The sequence below is a fragment of the Mustela putorius genome, unplaced genomic scaffold, assembly GCF_011764305.1.
Source record: "Mustela putorius furo isolate JIRA1106 unplaced genomic scaffold, ASM1176430v1.1 tig00000275_pilon_pilon_pilon, whole genome shotgun sequence".
Lineage (NCBI taxonomy): Eukaryota > Metazoa > Chordata > Mammalia > Carnivora > Mustelidae > Mustela > Mustela putorius.
The window spans coordinates 4,643,793-4,661,195 of NW_025421341.1; positions in this window are offsets into that span (position 1 = coordinate 4,643,793).

Consider the following 17,403-nt stretch of genomic DNA (forward strand, 5'->3'; position numbering starts at 1 on the left):
TCAGGCATGTACTGCACACTTTCTTGGCTTCTGGGATTAGAACTGGCAGCACCATGGCTCATTTGGCAGAAGACCCAATGGAGGCCCTTGGCCAACTCTGATCTCTGTGCTGAGCACATTCAAGCACAGAAAGTACAATTCCTTGGGGGTTTCCCATCTGCCGTGTGTTGGGGCAGAGGTCCATGGAAGGGGAAATTGACTTCCCGGGGGGTGGGGCCACGTTTTCCTCTGGCACAGGTCCCGGTTAGGTAGCTGGCCCTGCTAGTTAGCAGTTTCTGAGGCAAGACTTAACATTCCTCAGAAACAGTCCTATGACTTCATCATTTTATAAATGAATTCCCAACTATAATGAAGCACAGAGGTTAAAAGCAGGTAAGCACTTTTTTAATCCTAACAGTGGAGTGGGAGTGAGTGTTCATGAGGAGATGAGAGGTGTTTTACCTCTTTTGCCTCAATTTTTTCCCTTGAAAATTGGGGTAATAATCAAAGCTTTATGGAGTTGTGAGGGTACAATAAGAATCTACAGGAGGCACTAAACAAAGTGCTTGGCATATGGTAAATTCTTAATATGAACACAGTTACTGTTGAAATACCATTGCCATCTTTGTCACTCACATCCATTTACTGAAGAGAAAGTCATGAAGGAGAGAAAGAAACATCAGCCAGATCAAACTTCTTTGGCTACATTGTAAGTGATTTGATTATATGCGTATTTCTATGTGCTAAGGAAATACACACAATCATTAAAAATCAAATACTAAATTGGTGCATACAGTAAATGGTGATTTTTTAAAAATATTTTATTTATTTATTTGTCAGAGAGAGAGAGAGAGAGCACAAGCAAGGCAGCAGGCTCCCTGCTGAGCAAGGAGCCTGATGTGGGGCTTGATCTCAGGACCCTGGAATCATGACCTGAGCCGAAGGCAGTTGCTTAATCAACTGAGCCACCTAGGCGTACCATTAATGGTGATTAAAAAAAAAAAAATCTCCTCGTGGGGCTGACACGTACTGGAACTATCAGGGACCTCAGAGATCATCTAGTTCAGTGCGTTTCATTTGCAGAGAAGGGGAAAGGTGTGGAGGCTTGCATTGGGTCACACAGCCCCATAGTGGCAGCAGAGGACTGAACACAGCAGGTCATGATCTTATGATCCCTCGTCTGTCTGCTCAGTATCTAATATGCATTTTGGACTTGAAGGATAAGTAAACTTTTAAATTATTTTGGTGACTTAGAGCTATCCTGTTTTTCTACTGCAGCCTGTATTTTCCACAGCCATGATTAATATAATGTGACCCTTGATTAAGAACATCCAACTCCAGGGACGCTCAGATGGTGCAGTATTAACCTACTGGTTTTGGCTCAGGTTGTGATCTCAGGGTCTTAGATGGGACTCCATGTAGAGCTCCAAGCTCGGCAGGGAGTCTGCTGGAGAGTCTCTCTCCCTTTCCTTCAGCTCTCCATTGTCCCCACCCGCCAGCGCACATGTGTGCCCACTCTCTCAAATAAATAAATAAGTAAATAATACATAAATACATTTTTTTTTTTAAAGAAAGGACGTACATCCCCAGTCGTTATACTTTTTCTCTGCAAAACCTGATCTATTCTAAGACACCCCTTTTCGGGATGGTTTCCAAAAATCCCCTACAAGCAAAAGTGGCGGCAGCCTGCACGGTCAGACTTCCTGCTAAAACAGTTACCATTTCTGCAGTTGGTAGTTCTTCTTGCGCACAGATGAGGCCACTAATACTTCTTCCTTTAAGTTTAATGCCGTGTGTTAGGGTGGTCCGTTTAGAGCCATGTGTGGTTAATGCAACATGACTTGAATCATTTTAGCTTTCATTCAGCCAGGCTGCTCAGCAAGAATCTGAAATCATCAGCCTGATTCTCATTTTGCTCCTTCCCCTTTGCAGGTCTCCTCTAGGTCCAGGGCTGCCATTTACTTCAAAGGGAATGCTCCTTGTAGAGGAGGTATCTAGGAAAGGGAGAAAAATGAGAATCAAACTCATTATTTTAAAGATGGTTAAAATAAACAAGTCGGCGATGCATGTTTTCTTTTAGACTTCTCCGTTGGCTCTTTTGGTCAAAGCTGGGTTGTTTATAAGGCTCCTATTATCTGATCCCTATACAAAGGGGATCAAATATATTTTTCATGTGATGAAGTTGTGTAGAAACTGAACTGAATTATACTGATTGCTCTTCCCTACAATTCCCAACAAACTCTTAAAATACATTTACCTATTATACCCCTTCATTTTCTTACAGACACTGCAGAAGAAAAGCAATGACAACAAAAAAACTTGTGCAGATACAGAAACTCAAAAAGCAAGCCAGTCAGTTGTTTTTATACAGAAACCAGCATACTGACATTTTAATGATGCTGGATACTGCCATGGTGTAAAATTTTGTATTCAGAACATTTAAAAAGGGAGTGGCAAAAAGATGAAGCCCGCCCCCTGTGGAATGGATTCAATGAGCTTGATACAAGACAGGTACCATGTAATGATTTGCCTCTTTAGGTCACCTTTTCTTCTCAAAAAATAGAAGAGCCCTTTAAATTTATGGGATGCACAGCTGAATATTGTGCCTTTTATGGAGACCTCTTTGGGTCTGATTAATTAGTAATTGGGGCGAGAGCTATGCACTTCAGTGACTCTTGCTGCCTTGATTGTAAATCGCAATCTGGTGCTAAGACTCAGCGGGTCACATTGCTGTTTTTGCTGTACCCCAGTGACACAACTGATTAAATCTGCGCAAACAGTATCATTATGAAAATATTTTTGTTATAGGCATGAGGAGTTAACACATTTTTATTTTGGATGGAAATTAAAATTATTTGTGGGAGCTTTGTATGTTTTCATCAATTGTCAGTCATCCCAATAGAGCATGTAGCGAAGTAACTGTTTTAATTTTCACAAAGAAAAAAAAACCTCTTAGACAGAGGGCTTTTAAAACTGAGAATTTTGATAACTATGTCATTCATAATACACATAGCTACATAACAGGCAAGTATTATGTCACTTAATAGTTAGTTAAACAAGTAAACAGAAATAGGGGAATTCATCTACGTAGTCCCCTTACAATGGGGGCACTTTGGGATGAGTAGATATATTTTAATGGATGCCAACACACACACACACACACACACACACACACAGTCTCTCTCTCTCTCTCTCTCTATCTATCTATCTCCCAGATGCTTCCCTTTCTTTATAGTCTACATGTTTCCTAAGTTAACTTTAGCAGAACTTTGAATTGCCTGTGGGCAGCGGTGAGGGCCACTGATTTGTTGCTTGCGACAGAACGCAGGGACTCAGGATGATGAGTCAGGGGTCCCAGGGACCAGGAGGAGTTTTTAGTGGAGGGATAAATGTGGGCCATTAGATCACCTTGAGCAGTTTGTGTAACAGAATTAACATTTGACTCTGAAGCAAAGGAGTTTGATCACTTTGCAATCTGACCATCAGCACTTCTAAGACAAAATTCTTTGTCTTTGGTGTTGTAAGGTGAAGCAAATGTGCAGATGGCCAGCATTGTAAATGCTATGAATCTGAAAGTTTCTTTTGTTCTGAATGGTTACCCAATTCTAAGCGAGCATTAAAAATTGTATTCGATAATCCTCGATGAGGCCTGATTTCACCTCTGTTTGCCAAGCCTGGTAAGTCAACCCAAGCAAGTGGATGCTCTCTTGTTTGCTTCATTTCCCAGGGCACTTATTGGGAAAAACTTATATGAACTTGAATCAAATGTGCCTATTAAGTTACTGAGACTTGAGTTACTGATTATCTACTTGTCAGCAACGAAAGCTTAGATAAAAGAAAAGTGAGTTTTCTTTCTGTGAGCCCACAAAAATCGTTATCAAAGCATCAAGGCAAAAAAACAGCTAATAAATCAGCAAATTCGCCATAGACCGATTCCTGATTTAAAAAAGGAATCAGCTAGGGGCGCCTGGGTGGCTCAGTTGGTTAAGCAGCTGCCTTCGGCTCAGGTCATGATCCCAGTGTCCTGGGATCGAGTCCCACATCAGGCTCCTTGCTCGGCGGGGAGCCTGCTTCTCCCTCTGCCTCTGCCTGCCATTCTGTCTGCCTGTGCTCGCTCTCCCCCCCCCCTCTGATAAATAAATAAAATCTTTAAAAAAAAAAAAAGGAATCAGCTAGATCCATTTCAAATGATTGCCTTCATATTATCTGGGCCTAAAAAACAAAACAAAGCAAAACAAAACAAACAAAAAAACTGCCTTTGAAGGGGAAGCATTTACTGTGCATGTTAGTGCTGTACAGATGGTCCAAATGCTATTGTCAAGGGTGGGAGGAGCCATGTGTGTAAAGGACTGGCCGCAAGATACTGGCCATCAGGAGGATGTTCAGAATGATAGAATTGCCTGGTATTATTTGCAGCATTTGTGCTCACCTGATAAGTACGTTTGTTTGGAACTCCCAAAGATCTTTAGGTATGAGTCAGTCTAGAGAAATCATATATTAATTAATGACTCTGAATTTATTTATTTATTTATTTATTTATTTGACAGAGAGAGATCACAAGTAGACAGAGAGGCAGGCAGAGAGAGAGAGAGAGGGAAGCAGGCTCCCTGCTGAGCAGAGAGCCCAATGCGGGACTCGATCCCAGGACCCTGAGATCATGACCTGAGCCGAAGGCAGCGGCTTAACCCACTGAGCCATCCAGGCGCCCCAATGACTCTGAATTTTTATTATTATTTGTCCACTGCAATTTTTGCCTCTAACTGAGAGCTCTGAGATTGGTAATTAGACCACTTTAGAAATGCTTTTTTGTACATGAGATATTACAGCTATCTTTCCAAGCAGCAAAGATGTTTATAAGAATCCAAATAGAGGAGGGGGTAGGAAAGAAAAAATGCTATTTTTTTTACATTTTTTAAAGATTTTATTTATTTTTTTGAAGATTTACATTTTTTAAAAGATTTATTTTACATTTTTTTAAAGATTTTATTTATTTATTTGACAGACAGAGTTCACAAGGAGGCAAAGAGAGAGGAGGAAGCAGGCTCCCTGTTGAGCAGAGAGCCTGATGCAGAGCTCAATCATGGGGTCCTGGAATCATGACCTGAGCCGGAGGGGGAGGCTTTAACCTACTGAGCCACCCAGGTGTTCTATATATATATTTTTTATTCACCAAACTAGTTCAAAAAATAAAGCTAAGGCTAAAAAAGAGATTAGGGAAAAATAAAGTGCAACCTTGAATTGTGCAAACAACAATGAAGGCTGGAAAAATATAAGGATAGTTTATTTTTTAATATAAACAAATTCAGAGTGATTACATTTACTCGTCAAGATTTTTGTTTGTTTGTTTTTTGCTAATTTCAACACTCTACCTTACATGTAAGATAGCTTATGTGAGGTCAGTAAAATTTTAACCCATTAAAGCTTTTAAGAAGTAACATTTTGTAAGTGTGAAAGGCAACTTTTGAGCATTCTTCTATGCAGGATAATTAATTTTTACTGACCTATTGATAAAACCAGGCGTAATTCCATTTAGGAAAGTAAGTAAAATCATTACTCTTTCCTAATAAATATTTGCCAAGTAGTTTTTCAGAATATAATACACAGAGAGATCAGGATAAACACACATTCCTAGATGCAGAGACACTATACAGTTGCATATTTTCTTCTCCTAAACAGCCCCTGTGGTACAGAATAAGGAAAAGAAGTTCATTGTGTTTCTGTTTAAAAGTACCATTTTTTAAGGGTTATGCATGCTTATTATACAAGTATAAAAAAGTATAAAACAATAATTCACTCATGGCTCCAAATTCCACAAATAAATACTGATAATTTCTGCTGTTTTCTATATGTTGCTCATACTCTGTATGAAATCTTGATCCTTCTCTGCAGAATTCCTTAGTAACCCAGGTTCCTTTCATTGTGCATAGGCGAGCTTCTTTTGGACATTTCCAGATAATCGTTTGTGCTTCCTTCCATCAACCTTAAAAATTCAACCACAAAAGATATCAAATAACAAATGAGTTTATTCGGTAATAGCAATGGAATTTCAACTTAAGACATGGAAATTATGGCAAATCATAAAGTCCAAAGGAGGGGAACATATTTTATAGGGGAAAGGAGGAATTTGAGAGAGGTTGTTTTAAACAAAACTTCATTAGAGATAGAGCAAGCGTTTGGGATTGCAGCTTCTCATTGGCCGATGTATGGTGCTTTCCCATTGGCTGGGTCGTTGCCAGGCTAAAAGGAAATCTTTGCTCTTCTTGTTGCGGGTTTGTAGTGTAAGCTGCAATGAGTGTCACCTGAGTGAGAATCCTCCCTGCATTGCTGACTCCGTTTCGAATGAGGTTTCCTCTATTCATCTTTACATGCTTTCATGAAATACAGTGTGAACAGGAAGACCTCTGATATTATTACCATGAATGCTTATTAATATATGATCTCAAAAAATGAAATTTTCTAAAGAGATGCCTCACGCTTATAAGTGACAAAACTCTTCTTAAAACCAGTAGTTACAAGTAGGAAGAAGATGGACAAGGAGGAGCAAGCAGGAGTCCCTCTTGTTTATGTTTTATTTATTGTCTGTTTTCTTGTTAATGCTGTCACTTCTCTCACCATTCACAATTGTGATCACTCTTAGAATTGAGGAAATTCAGTAGGCAACTCTAAGGGCATAAAAAACACAAGGAAAGTTCAGAATCCCTAAAAGCAAAGAGTTATTTGGTATTTGTGCCAACTTGGGAAATATGTATATTTGTGTAGGACAAAATTTAGAGGTGGAGAACATATTAGAGGTTTGAAGTTAAGGGAGACAGGGGAGAGAGGAGATTGAGTGCAGCTATGAAACAGAAGTACAAAGGATCCTTACTGATGAGAGAAATGTACCATATCCTAAATATAAATAATGGGGCACCTGGGTGGCTCAGTTAGTTGAGCATCTGCCTTTTTTTTTTTTTTAAGATTTATTTATTTATTCACTTGACAGAGATCACAAGTATGCAGAGAGGCAGGTGTGAGGTGAGGGGAGCAGGCTCCCAGCTGAGCAGAGTCCAATGCAGGACTTGATCCCAGGACTCTGAGATCATGACCTGAGCCGAAGGCAGTGGCTTAACCCACTGTGCCACCCAGGCACGTGAGCATATGACTCTCGATTTTGGCTCAGATCATGATCTCAGGGTCATGAGATCAAGCCCCCTTTTGGGAATCCAGGCTCAGTGGGCATTCAACTTGAGATTCTCTCTTCCTCTCCCTCCCCCAGCATTTGCATGTGTACTCTCTCTCTCTCTCCCTCCTTGAAATATTTTTTATAAAGTATTTAAATATAAATATTCCAGTTTTGATACTGTGCCAGAGTTTTACAAAATGTTACCTTTGGGTAACAAAACAGAGAGTACATGGGTTCTCTCTGTTAAATCTTACAACTACATATTAATGTATAATTATCTCAAAATAACGAGTTGAATAAAAAACATAATATTGATTATACTCATTTTTGGAAATGTTTCATGTAAACACTTGTCCATGTAGAAATTATTTATGTTGAGTATTTAACCTGTAATTTTATTTAGTTTAAAGAGCTATTTATATATTATTTTCAAAAACTTAACAAGAATCGTTATTTCTGAAAGCATGGTATAGTATGACAGTTAAAAGCATGAGCATGGGGGACAGATTGCCTGGTTTGAATCCCCTCCATCACTTCAAAAGTCAATTTGGGCAAGTTATTTACTCAATCTGCCTCAATTTTCTCCTCTCTCAAAATGATGACAACAGTAGTTATCTCATAGCATTGTTGTAAGTATTAGACAAATTAATACCCATAAAACATGTAAAATAGAGCCTGACACATAGTAAGAACTATGTAACTATTAGCTTCTGCTGTGATGATAATGATGATGATGTTTTGCAAGCATCATCTCTTAGAAAATCCATGTCAACCCTAGTTGTCGGCACCGTTATTGATCTCATTATGGATGGCTAGAAGAGTTAAGTACCTTGCCCAAGGTCACAAAGTGTATAATGTTTGGAAGGACTCTTTTTTAAACACTCTACTATAAGTTGGTTAGTTAGATAGTCTAGAATTTTGCTTTGGTATAATAAAATAACAACGCATATGACGAGATCGGGCACGTTTAGGGTGGTATGGCCGTAGACATAACAACGCATATGATTGGGCATATAAACATCTGATTTTCTATTCAAACAATAGTGATTTAGAAATGACACTAGAAACAAACAAACAAAAAGACAACCAGGCTTTCTTTCTAGATTTCCATTATTCTTGGCTCTACTGGGCTTAGAAGACATCTTCCCTCTGGTATTTTGGTCATTCAGTTTTTCAGTCTGGGCAAACTCAATGTGAAGAGGTGTATAAAAACAAAGAAGAGGAAGCCAACCAAAGTTCATTTTCAAAGCTTTGGAAAGTTGAGGTTTTGATTTCAGTCCAATAAAGGGTCAAGAGTCAGGTCAAATCTTATTTTATATAAAATGACTGCCTTCATTTTGAAACAAGCTAGTAGTTAGAATTGCGGTAGTTCTGGTTTTAGCTAGCCTTTGAAGGGAAATGCTGAAATTAATCTTTTCACTGAAAAGGGGACTCAATGATTGACCACAGCTACCAAAACAGGGACTTCCTGGGAAAAGAATGACCATCTGTTAGACTGATTGTCCTGTATAGTAAAGGATTCTTATTACTATTTGTGAATATGTGGGTATGGCCCTGTACCTATATTTGTCAGGTATATACAAATGTGAAAAGCCATTGCCAAACTGGAAAGTGGAAATCACTCAGAAAATAAGAGTGTAGTGTGGTTATTAATAAGACAGGTTTTGGGGCAAGATTTCTTTAGTGCCTATCTTGGCTTTGCCACTTAAAATATGTGACCTTGTGTCTTAGTTTCCTTGTCTATTATTTCCTTGTCTATTATTCCTTGTGGAATGCAATAATAATAGCTGCCTCATAAATGGTTTTGGAGAGTAAATAATGAACATATGTATAGTACCTAGGGGAGTGTATGGTTCATGAAAAGTGCTTTATAAATGTTAGTTATGCTAACTAATTGCATAATTAAATGCCAACAAGTGTTGACTTCTGGCCATAGCTTATTTATATGAAAAAAAATTTCCTGCACATTAGTAGTTTTAAGTTAATTAAAGAAAATGAGGGATAACTAAAAAGCAACACAGAAGTGAATTAGTTAGGGATGCACTTGGCTGCAAATAACAAAAAAGCCTATTTTTTTGTTTAATAGGGATTTATATTTCTCATATAAGGAGTTTGAGGCTAGGATGTTGCTAGTGTTAGAATATTGACTAGTGCCAGTGTTTCTGCAGCTTTCTCAACATTTTCCTAATAGTTACAAACCATGAAACCCTTATTCTAGTTGGGAAAGCATTAGAAAATGTGGTACATTTCTTTAGGGAAGCTAAAACTTTCTCAGAAGCCATACTCTCCGGCAGACTTTTCCAAATGCTTTCCAACATCCCATAAAAATCTGAATATTTTATCAGTCCTATAGGCACTCCTAGCTGCAAGGTAATCTGAAAAAGTATGTCAGAGAAATGCCATGATTGGCTTAGTCCATTCACCGTTCGTTGCTTTGGAGCTGGGCGTATTCTCATCATAACTAATATTAGAGTTCTGTTAGCAGTAATGAGGAAATCGCTGTTGAGTAGGCAACCAAGAGTGTCGGCCATCCATGTCCTCAGGGAGTCTAGCAAAAGGGAATGACAGGGTTAGTTAAGTGAGGCTGCTAGGAGGCAAAGGGTAGAAGGAGGAATGATTTCAGTAAAACGTTGACTGTGGATCAGGAGGGATACTTCCTGGGAATAACAGAGTCAAGGAATAACATAAGCAAAACCAGGCAGGAAAAAGTAAAATGTGTAAAGGAAGCCAAGGTAGAGTCGATGTGTCTAGAGAAAAGCCTTAAGGAGAATTGAAAATGGATAAATTTAAAGAGAGATGGAGAAGTTAGTTGTTGGAGGGAACAGTGTATCCATTTCTTTATCTTACTCTATCAAACTGGTTAGCCAACAAATGGCCAAGAATATGGGATTACCAATAGATTAGATATAGACTTTATTTTCAAACATCCATAGACTATTTGTAAAAATGGAAAACCTTAGTAAATTCCAACACAGGCCACATTGTCTAACAATAATAAAATAAAACTAGAAATTAATAACATGTATAAAAAACACACCAACTTGGATATTAAATGTATACACATCTATATACACACACATGAAATACAAATATATATATATATATGTGTGTATATATATATATATATATATATATACACACATATGGATTCACAATTAAACTGGAGTTGCCGTTATAGATTATTTCAAAAATAAAAAAAATAATTTAGAACACTATGTGTCAAACTACACAACATGTAACCAAAAATTTTTCTTAGAGCAAGATTCTTCACCTGAAGGGTTTTCATTGTCAAAGCAGAATACAAGAGGAGATATGATCAAGCAAAAAACCAAGGGGGGAAATATAGAAATTAACTGAGCCTATTTGGTGAAGTTGGAAAAAAGCAGCAAGCAAAAGTATGCTAGTAAAACATTACCAAAAAAATAAAAATAAAAACACGGTAGTAATTTAGATAAGAGCAAATAGTAAATTGGTAATATTGTAAGAGCTGGTTCTTAGAATAAAATAATAGATAATAAACAAGTACAAGAAAGAAGACAGAAATATTCTAAATTCAATCTGAGAAGATGATATAATTACATACCCAGATTAAATAAAATTGATTTTTACAGTACATTTAATAAAATTTGACAAATATTAATACATTTGACCAATAAATACTGTTAAAAATTTAAATAAAACTTGAATATATTAGTAATCATAGAGGATGTTAAAATTATCAAAGAAATTTCCCTTTGTAAGTGTTCTTGGCTTACAGAGTTTCTTGGAAAACTTGTTTCAAAACCTTAAGAAATGGAAAATTCTTAAACTATTAGCATCTTTAATAGAATAAAAGAAGACAGAAAGTTTCTATATAAGAACCAGAATATTCTGGTATCAAAAATCCCGTTATCACAGAGAAAGATCAGTAAAAGATGTAAGAAAAAAGAGAAAACTAAGTATGGATTGAACTCTCTTAAAGTACAAAAATCTTGAGTAAATTATCACAGGTCAATTTTTGTCCTTTATTCAAGGATAGCTCAATATCAGGAAATTTAGTAATGTAAGTTACCATATCCTTAGGACAAAAAGAAGAAAAAGATCATGATCAGCTCCTCAAATGGTCAATATATTCAAAAATAACGGACACCTAGGTGGTTCAGCAGTTTAAGCGGCTGCTTTCCGCTCAGGTCATGATCCCAGAATTCTAGAGTCCAGCATGGGCCTCCTTGCTTGGCTGGGAGACTGCTTCTCCCTTTGTCTGCCGCTCCCCAAGCCCCACCGCTTGTGTTCTCTCTGTCTGACAAATGAATGAATAATTTATTTATTATAAATTAATAAATAAAATAGTAAATAAAATAAATAATAAAAATAAATAAATTTTAATTAGTGAATAAAAAAAACACTATTTCTATCTATACTAGAGGTATCTTCTAACAAGCTAAATAAATACACTTTCTAGCAGGCCAACAGGCAGCATAATGCATATCAGTGTAACAAGAATTGCATTTGAAGTCAGAAAAAAAAATACACTTGCTAAATTTTCATGTAACAATGTTAAGACAGAGCTAGTGAGTAAAGTTAAATAAAATATTAACAGTTAGTGTGAATATTGGAAAGAAAAATTATTTGATGATCTATCTGGAATAGAATAGAGAATACCAAGAGAATCAATTGAAAATGGTTGCAGTCAAGAACTTCTAACAGTGAAGAATATTCCAGGCATGCTGTAGATCATCAAATATACTCACAAAACTACATAGCTATGTTGTATGACAATACCTGCCTTTAGAAAATGATATGGAAACAGATTCTGTTAACAGTTATAGCAAAAAGAATTAAATGTCTGCTAAGATATTTGTTACAAAGTGTCCAAGTTTTATCCAAAACTTGTAATTTAATTAATAAAGGGCTTTTCAAAAAAGACACAGTTAAAACACACCTTGTTCTTAGCTATAAATTTTTAGTATTATACAATATGAAATCTTCCTGAAGTCAACTACAGATTTAATTCAACCTTGATCAAAACCCAGATGGAATTTATTTAAAAACTTGAAAATATATCTGACATTTGTGGAATATATTTAGTTAGGAAAATTCTGGAAGAAAATATTAATTGGAAGGAATTAAGCATCTCTTATACCAGAGTTAATATATACTTTCATAGTACTCTGAATCTTCCCTTCTTAGTACTCCTCATATTTTATAAATTCATAAATTTACTTGTGAGATGATTTTATTATTCTCCATCTTCCCCATTAAACTGTAAACCTCATAATGGCAACAATTATCTCTTTTTGCTCACATGTCTACTATCAAACCTTATAAATAAATCAATCTGCAATAAATATTTGTTGCATAGGTAAATACTTTCAAAATTATGGAATTATAATGATAAAATTGATTTGGTACCGTCAGTGGGATAGAAGGCAAACCTATGGGGCAGAATGAAACTCAGCTAACTATATGCTTTTTAAAGAAATGTAATGTTTAAAGTTTTATTGATAGCATTGTGAATAAGACAGATTAATTAGTAAATGGTGTTGGGATATATGACTAATTATTTATCAGGTAACAAAGTTATAGCAAAACAGGTTGTAGAGGGCTTAATTTAAAAATTTGGATTAAATTTAGAAAAATTTAGATTAAATTTAGAAAAACTTAGATTTAAAAATTTAAGTACTGGGGGGAGGGGTACCTGACTGGCTCAGTTGGCAGAACATGTAGCTCTTGATTTCTGGATCATGATCTGGGTCACAATGTCCAGCCCCACACTGGGTGTAGCAATTGCTTAAATAAAACTTAAAAATTAAGTACTGGGAAGAAAATACAGAGATAGGGAAGCTTTTCCTAAATCTTGTTTTTCCTTATTTTAATCCCACTGAGAAGTGATAATCTGTATAAAGAGACATAACTGATTCAGTTATTCTCTTTGGATAACTTTTAGGAAGCCAGGTTGCTAGTTTAAAAGATCTGTGCCTTGCTAGGCTTTTTGAAGGGTCTTGTCAATTTTTCCCCTGACCAGCCATAACAATTCACACACCCGGCTGTGGGCAGGAGAGCATGCATTTCCCCAGCCTTCTAGGTGCTCACACTCACATCACTAGTTTAAAGTAGTAGTTCTAAAGTTTTCCTGTCTCTTTAGATTGGCTACTACCTGGTGGTTTTTTAAATTCAGTCTTTTTCTTTAAATGGTTATGTACTACTCATGTCATGTAAAACTTCCTTTAGAAAGCCAAAGGAGTATGTAATCTGTTTCCAATACTTTGATTTATGTATTGAACTAATAGATTTTATCTGTCATTGTCAATACCGTATGGTTTCGTCTTATCCCACAATAGGTATCCCACAGACATTTATTTAATGCTTCAATCAGAACTACATATGTGGAGGCCTATTATTTAATTGATTGATAGATCATGTATATTTCACTTACATTTTTTTGTGACAGCTTTTGCCAAAATCTCATCTGGAACAGTTACAATATCTGAGAGAAAATGGAAACTTGTTGGTAGATTACACGTTGACCACCCATTATGTGCCAGTTCTTTACTAGGTCCTCTAGTGACGTCCTCTCATAATGACTAGAAAACAATGCTGGGAAAATAAGGGGAACAATTCCACCAATTTTATTAACTTTAATTACAAATCACATTATATTGGACACAAAGTTTAATCATTATACCCACAGAAGCTGCAACAAAACAGTGTAATTAGTGATGGAAAGAAAAAAATAAACACCGAGATCTAATATTTTTTCAGGAGTGACTCTTTCTAACATGCATATCTAAGAGGAATTATTATGTGGTGTCTTACGCACAGATAATTAAGGAACTTAATGAGTAATATGTCTAGTTTCCCTGGTGATACAAAATGTTTTTCACCTAGATAAGTCTTCTACTGACTCTGAATTTAAAATAAATATAACCAAAATATTTCAATAGAAAGCTAACTAACTTGGGCCCAGGACACTGCTTTTATCAAGAATCGGACCCTCTTTGGGGGAATGGTTGAGTTCACTCTATTTTAGACCCTTTCTCAAATATACTTTTCTAACTGATTGTTGGCAAAAACTGAATGGCATTCGACTCAGTCCGAGCTTTTTGGCCAGTACCTGAGGCACCAGAATTCTATGTTGTTGGTTGAAGCAGGACTCAAACACCAAAAGCGATATCGTTAGGTCCCAATTAACATTCTGCTAGAAAAACGAAAGATTTTGACTTGTACTTTTTTTGTACAGAACAAATAGTCCGACCAGTCTCCAGGGGACATTTTTTTTTTTTCATTGAAGATTTTTAATGTGATCAGGGACCAAATGGGGACTACATAGAGCATGTGTGTGTCCTTGTGAGTGTGCATGCGGTTGTGAATGACGTGTATTAGTAATGACCACCCATGGCATAAACGTGTCAGGAACCATGCAAAGTGCTTCATGTCTATAGTCCCATTTAATTCTCACATACTTTGGTGAAGTAGGGATGACATCCCCCCTTGATTCCACAGATTGGAAGGAGAGACAAGCTCTTGAGCGGCACAGTTAGTAAGGGTTGGTAGTGAGTGGAATCCAGGTTGCCTGCCGACAGCACCCGAGTCCTGACAATTCTGCTGTTCGTAGAACCGTTTGTCTCCAATCTCCTGCCACCACCTTAGTTCAAGTCCTCATCACCTCTTGCCAGGATTCTGAGCCAGAGACACCCTTCATAGGTGTACTGCCAAAATTTGAAATGCAAATCAGTTTCACAAACATTATTTTTAGTTAGAAGATATTTTTTTTTTTTTTTTAATTCTTGGGTCCACAGAATGTTCTTTCAAATTTATCAGAGTTTCGCATTTTAAAAATGTCATGGTTTTTGGTTTTGTTTAACCATAAGGGAAAGGGCAGAGAGGATGGAATTAACATTTATTGAGCTCCTAATACATGCCAGGCAATATTGTCTCACTTAGGAAATCCTCAAAACAACACTGCAAGGGAGTTTGGGACAGATGGATACCTATTGATTGGCTCTTCTGGGACTCCTGCTGTGTGCTCAGTACTTTGTCCACATTAATTAATTTGGGGAGTTTTGGAGTTTAGGCTGTGAGATTAAACGGTCAGTGTTCTCATCACTCTGAGATGGAGCAAGTATAACACAGAAGACCCATGGGATCCAAACAACTGATTGTTTAAGTCTATTGATTTCTTTCTCTTTGAGTATCAATTGTGGGGAACCCAAGCGACAACCAAGTAGTGAGAAAATAAACTTGGTTTTGAAGGTCAAAAATTAATACTTTTTTTTTCTGGAAGAGAGTTTTGGTTTGATTTGCCGATGTTGTGCTGAAAGTGGATGTACTTGTTTTCAGAGTTCTGCTGTCCCTTCTTTTCTTTCACATCCCCCGTAGCATTTACACAATGTGAGCACAGAGTATGGGCTGATGAGCTGAAGGAAGTTTTGGGAAGCTCTTAATTAATCTTTGTATTTAGAAATTCATAGAACAATTTAGAGTCAATAATTTTATCTTCTTACCCAGTATGATATTATAATAGTTCCTTTGTTGACCCTGAGTAGCTGCTTACCTGCTCTTGCTATGATGTCTTCCTCTGAAACTGTCAGTTTTGGGCACCCAGGGTTAGGAATGGATGGGAGGGTATGTAATAAACACAGATGACTGATCCTAGGCTATTTCAGAGACGATCAGTCATTTTGTTTAAATGTTATGAATTTAGGGCCCCTTTGGTTGCTTGCTCTGTGAAGTGTAGCTATCAGCTTATCCCAGGTGTCTTCGCTTAGGCTATAACAAATACCTTAGCTCAGGTGGCTTAAACAATAGACATTTACTTATCACACAGTTCTGGATGCTGGAAAGTGTAAGATCAAGGTCCCAACAGTTTTGTTGTCTGATGAAGACTTGGTTCCTGATGTGCAGATGGCTGTCTCATTGTATCTTCCCAGAGCGGGGAGGGAGACCAAACTCCCTCTGCTCGCCTCTTACAGACACACTAATTGCATCATGAGACTCTACCCCATGACTTCATCTAAACCTAATTTCCTCTTAAAGGCCTTCCCTCGAGGTACCACCAAATTTGGAGATCAAGGCTTCAACATAAGAAATTTGGGGAGACCCAAATACTCAGTTCCTAACACCAGGGTTAAATTTCAAGGATTTGGTTTTATACTCATTGGTCTCTCCTGGGTAAGACCCATGCACCTGGGACAAAAAAAAAAAAGAGTAGCCTATGACTCATTCACATATATTTTGTTTTGGTGGTACTCATCTCCAGGATCATATTTAGAAATATTAGGAGAAAGTTCTAAGCAGAGAGCCCAGGTTAGTGGAAACTTCTACTTTTGCTGAAGTAGAGGCAACATTAAATATCATCCCACTGCCCCACATATTCGACAGGGCTTCTTAAAAGTGCCTTCTGTCTGTCTGTCTCTCTCTGTCTCTCCACACACACACACACACACACACACACACGCACGCACACACACACACTGGGAGGGTATTTTTCTTTGGGTGCTGTGACATTTTCCCATGACATAGGATGCTTGTGGCCCCACATGAGGCTACTGCCAGGCAATACAGAATGGGGGCCAGGAGTTGGTTGGGAGTGAGGGGGCAGGGGAACAAGGGATGTCAAAGTAGTTATTGATCAATTTACTATATCTATTTAGTAAGTCAGTCAGTCTCCAGATACTTTTGTAGTCTTTAAGGAAGACAAATGTTCACAGTTTAAATATCCCTAAATATATAACAGATGAACAAGCATGCTTTGGTGTGTAAATGCTGCATAGATTCAGAACCATCAAAAAGCCCCTCAAAAATGCCTTTCCATCTGCTGCTTCTAACTACATATCGCACATCCTGGCAGCGCACTTCACAGTGGTGTGAAAGATAGGTTCAAAGCCAACCTGGCAAAATCTATTTATCTTTTTTTTTCTCCCCAAAATGTGTTTCTTTGTGCAGCTAAACTAGCAAACATATATAGGAACAAGGTGCCAGGGCTACGAGGAGGCACTTGTCAGGCCTTAATCATTCAGGAGAAAACTTCCTTTATATTATGCCCTAAAACACTGACATCACATCGCATCTTCTTAGAAAGTGTGAGTTGGAGAAGCCTTGGATGCTGTGTTCAGTTAAAACTCACTTGGGAGAGTTGCCGTAGTGTCCAGGGAAAATTGTTAAGTAGCCTGAACAAGCCCAAGGAGGGAGTGGGGCAAGAATACTCAGAAGAGCATCCTTTAGTTTTCATTCAGGTAATTGCATGCAACTCAGAAGGCGGAAAGATGAGAGGAAAACTCCGT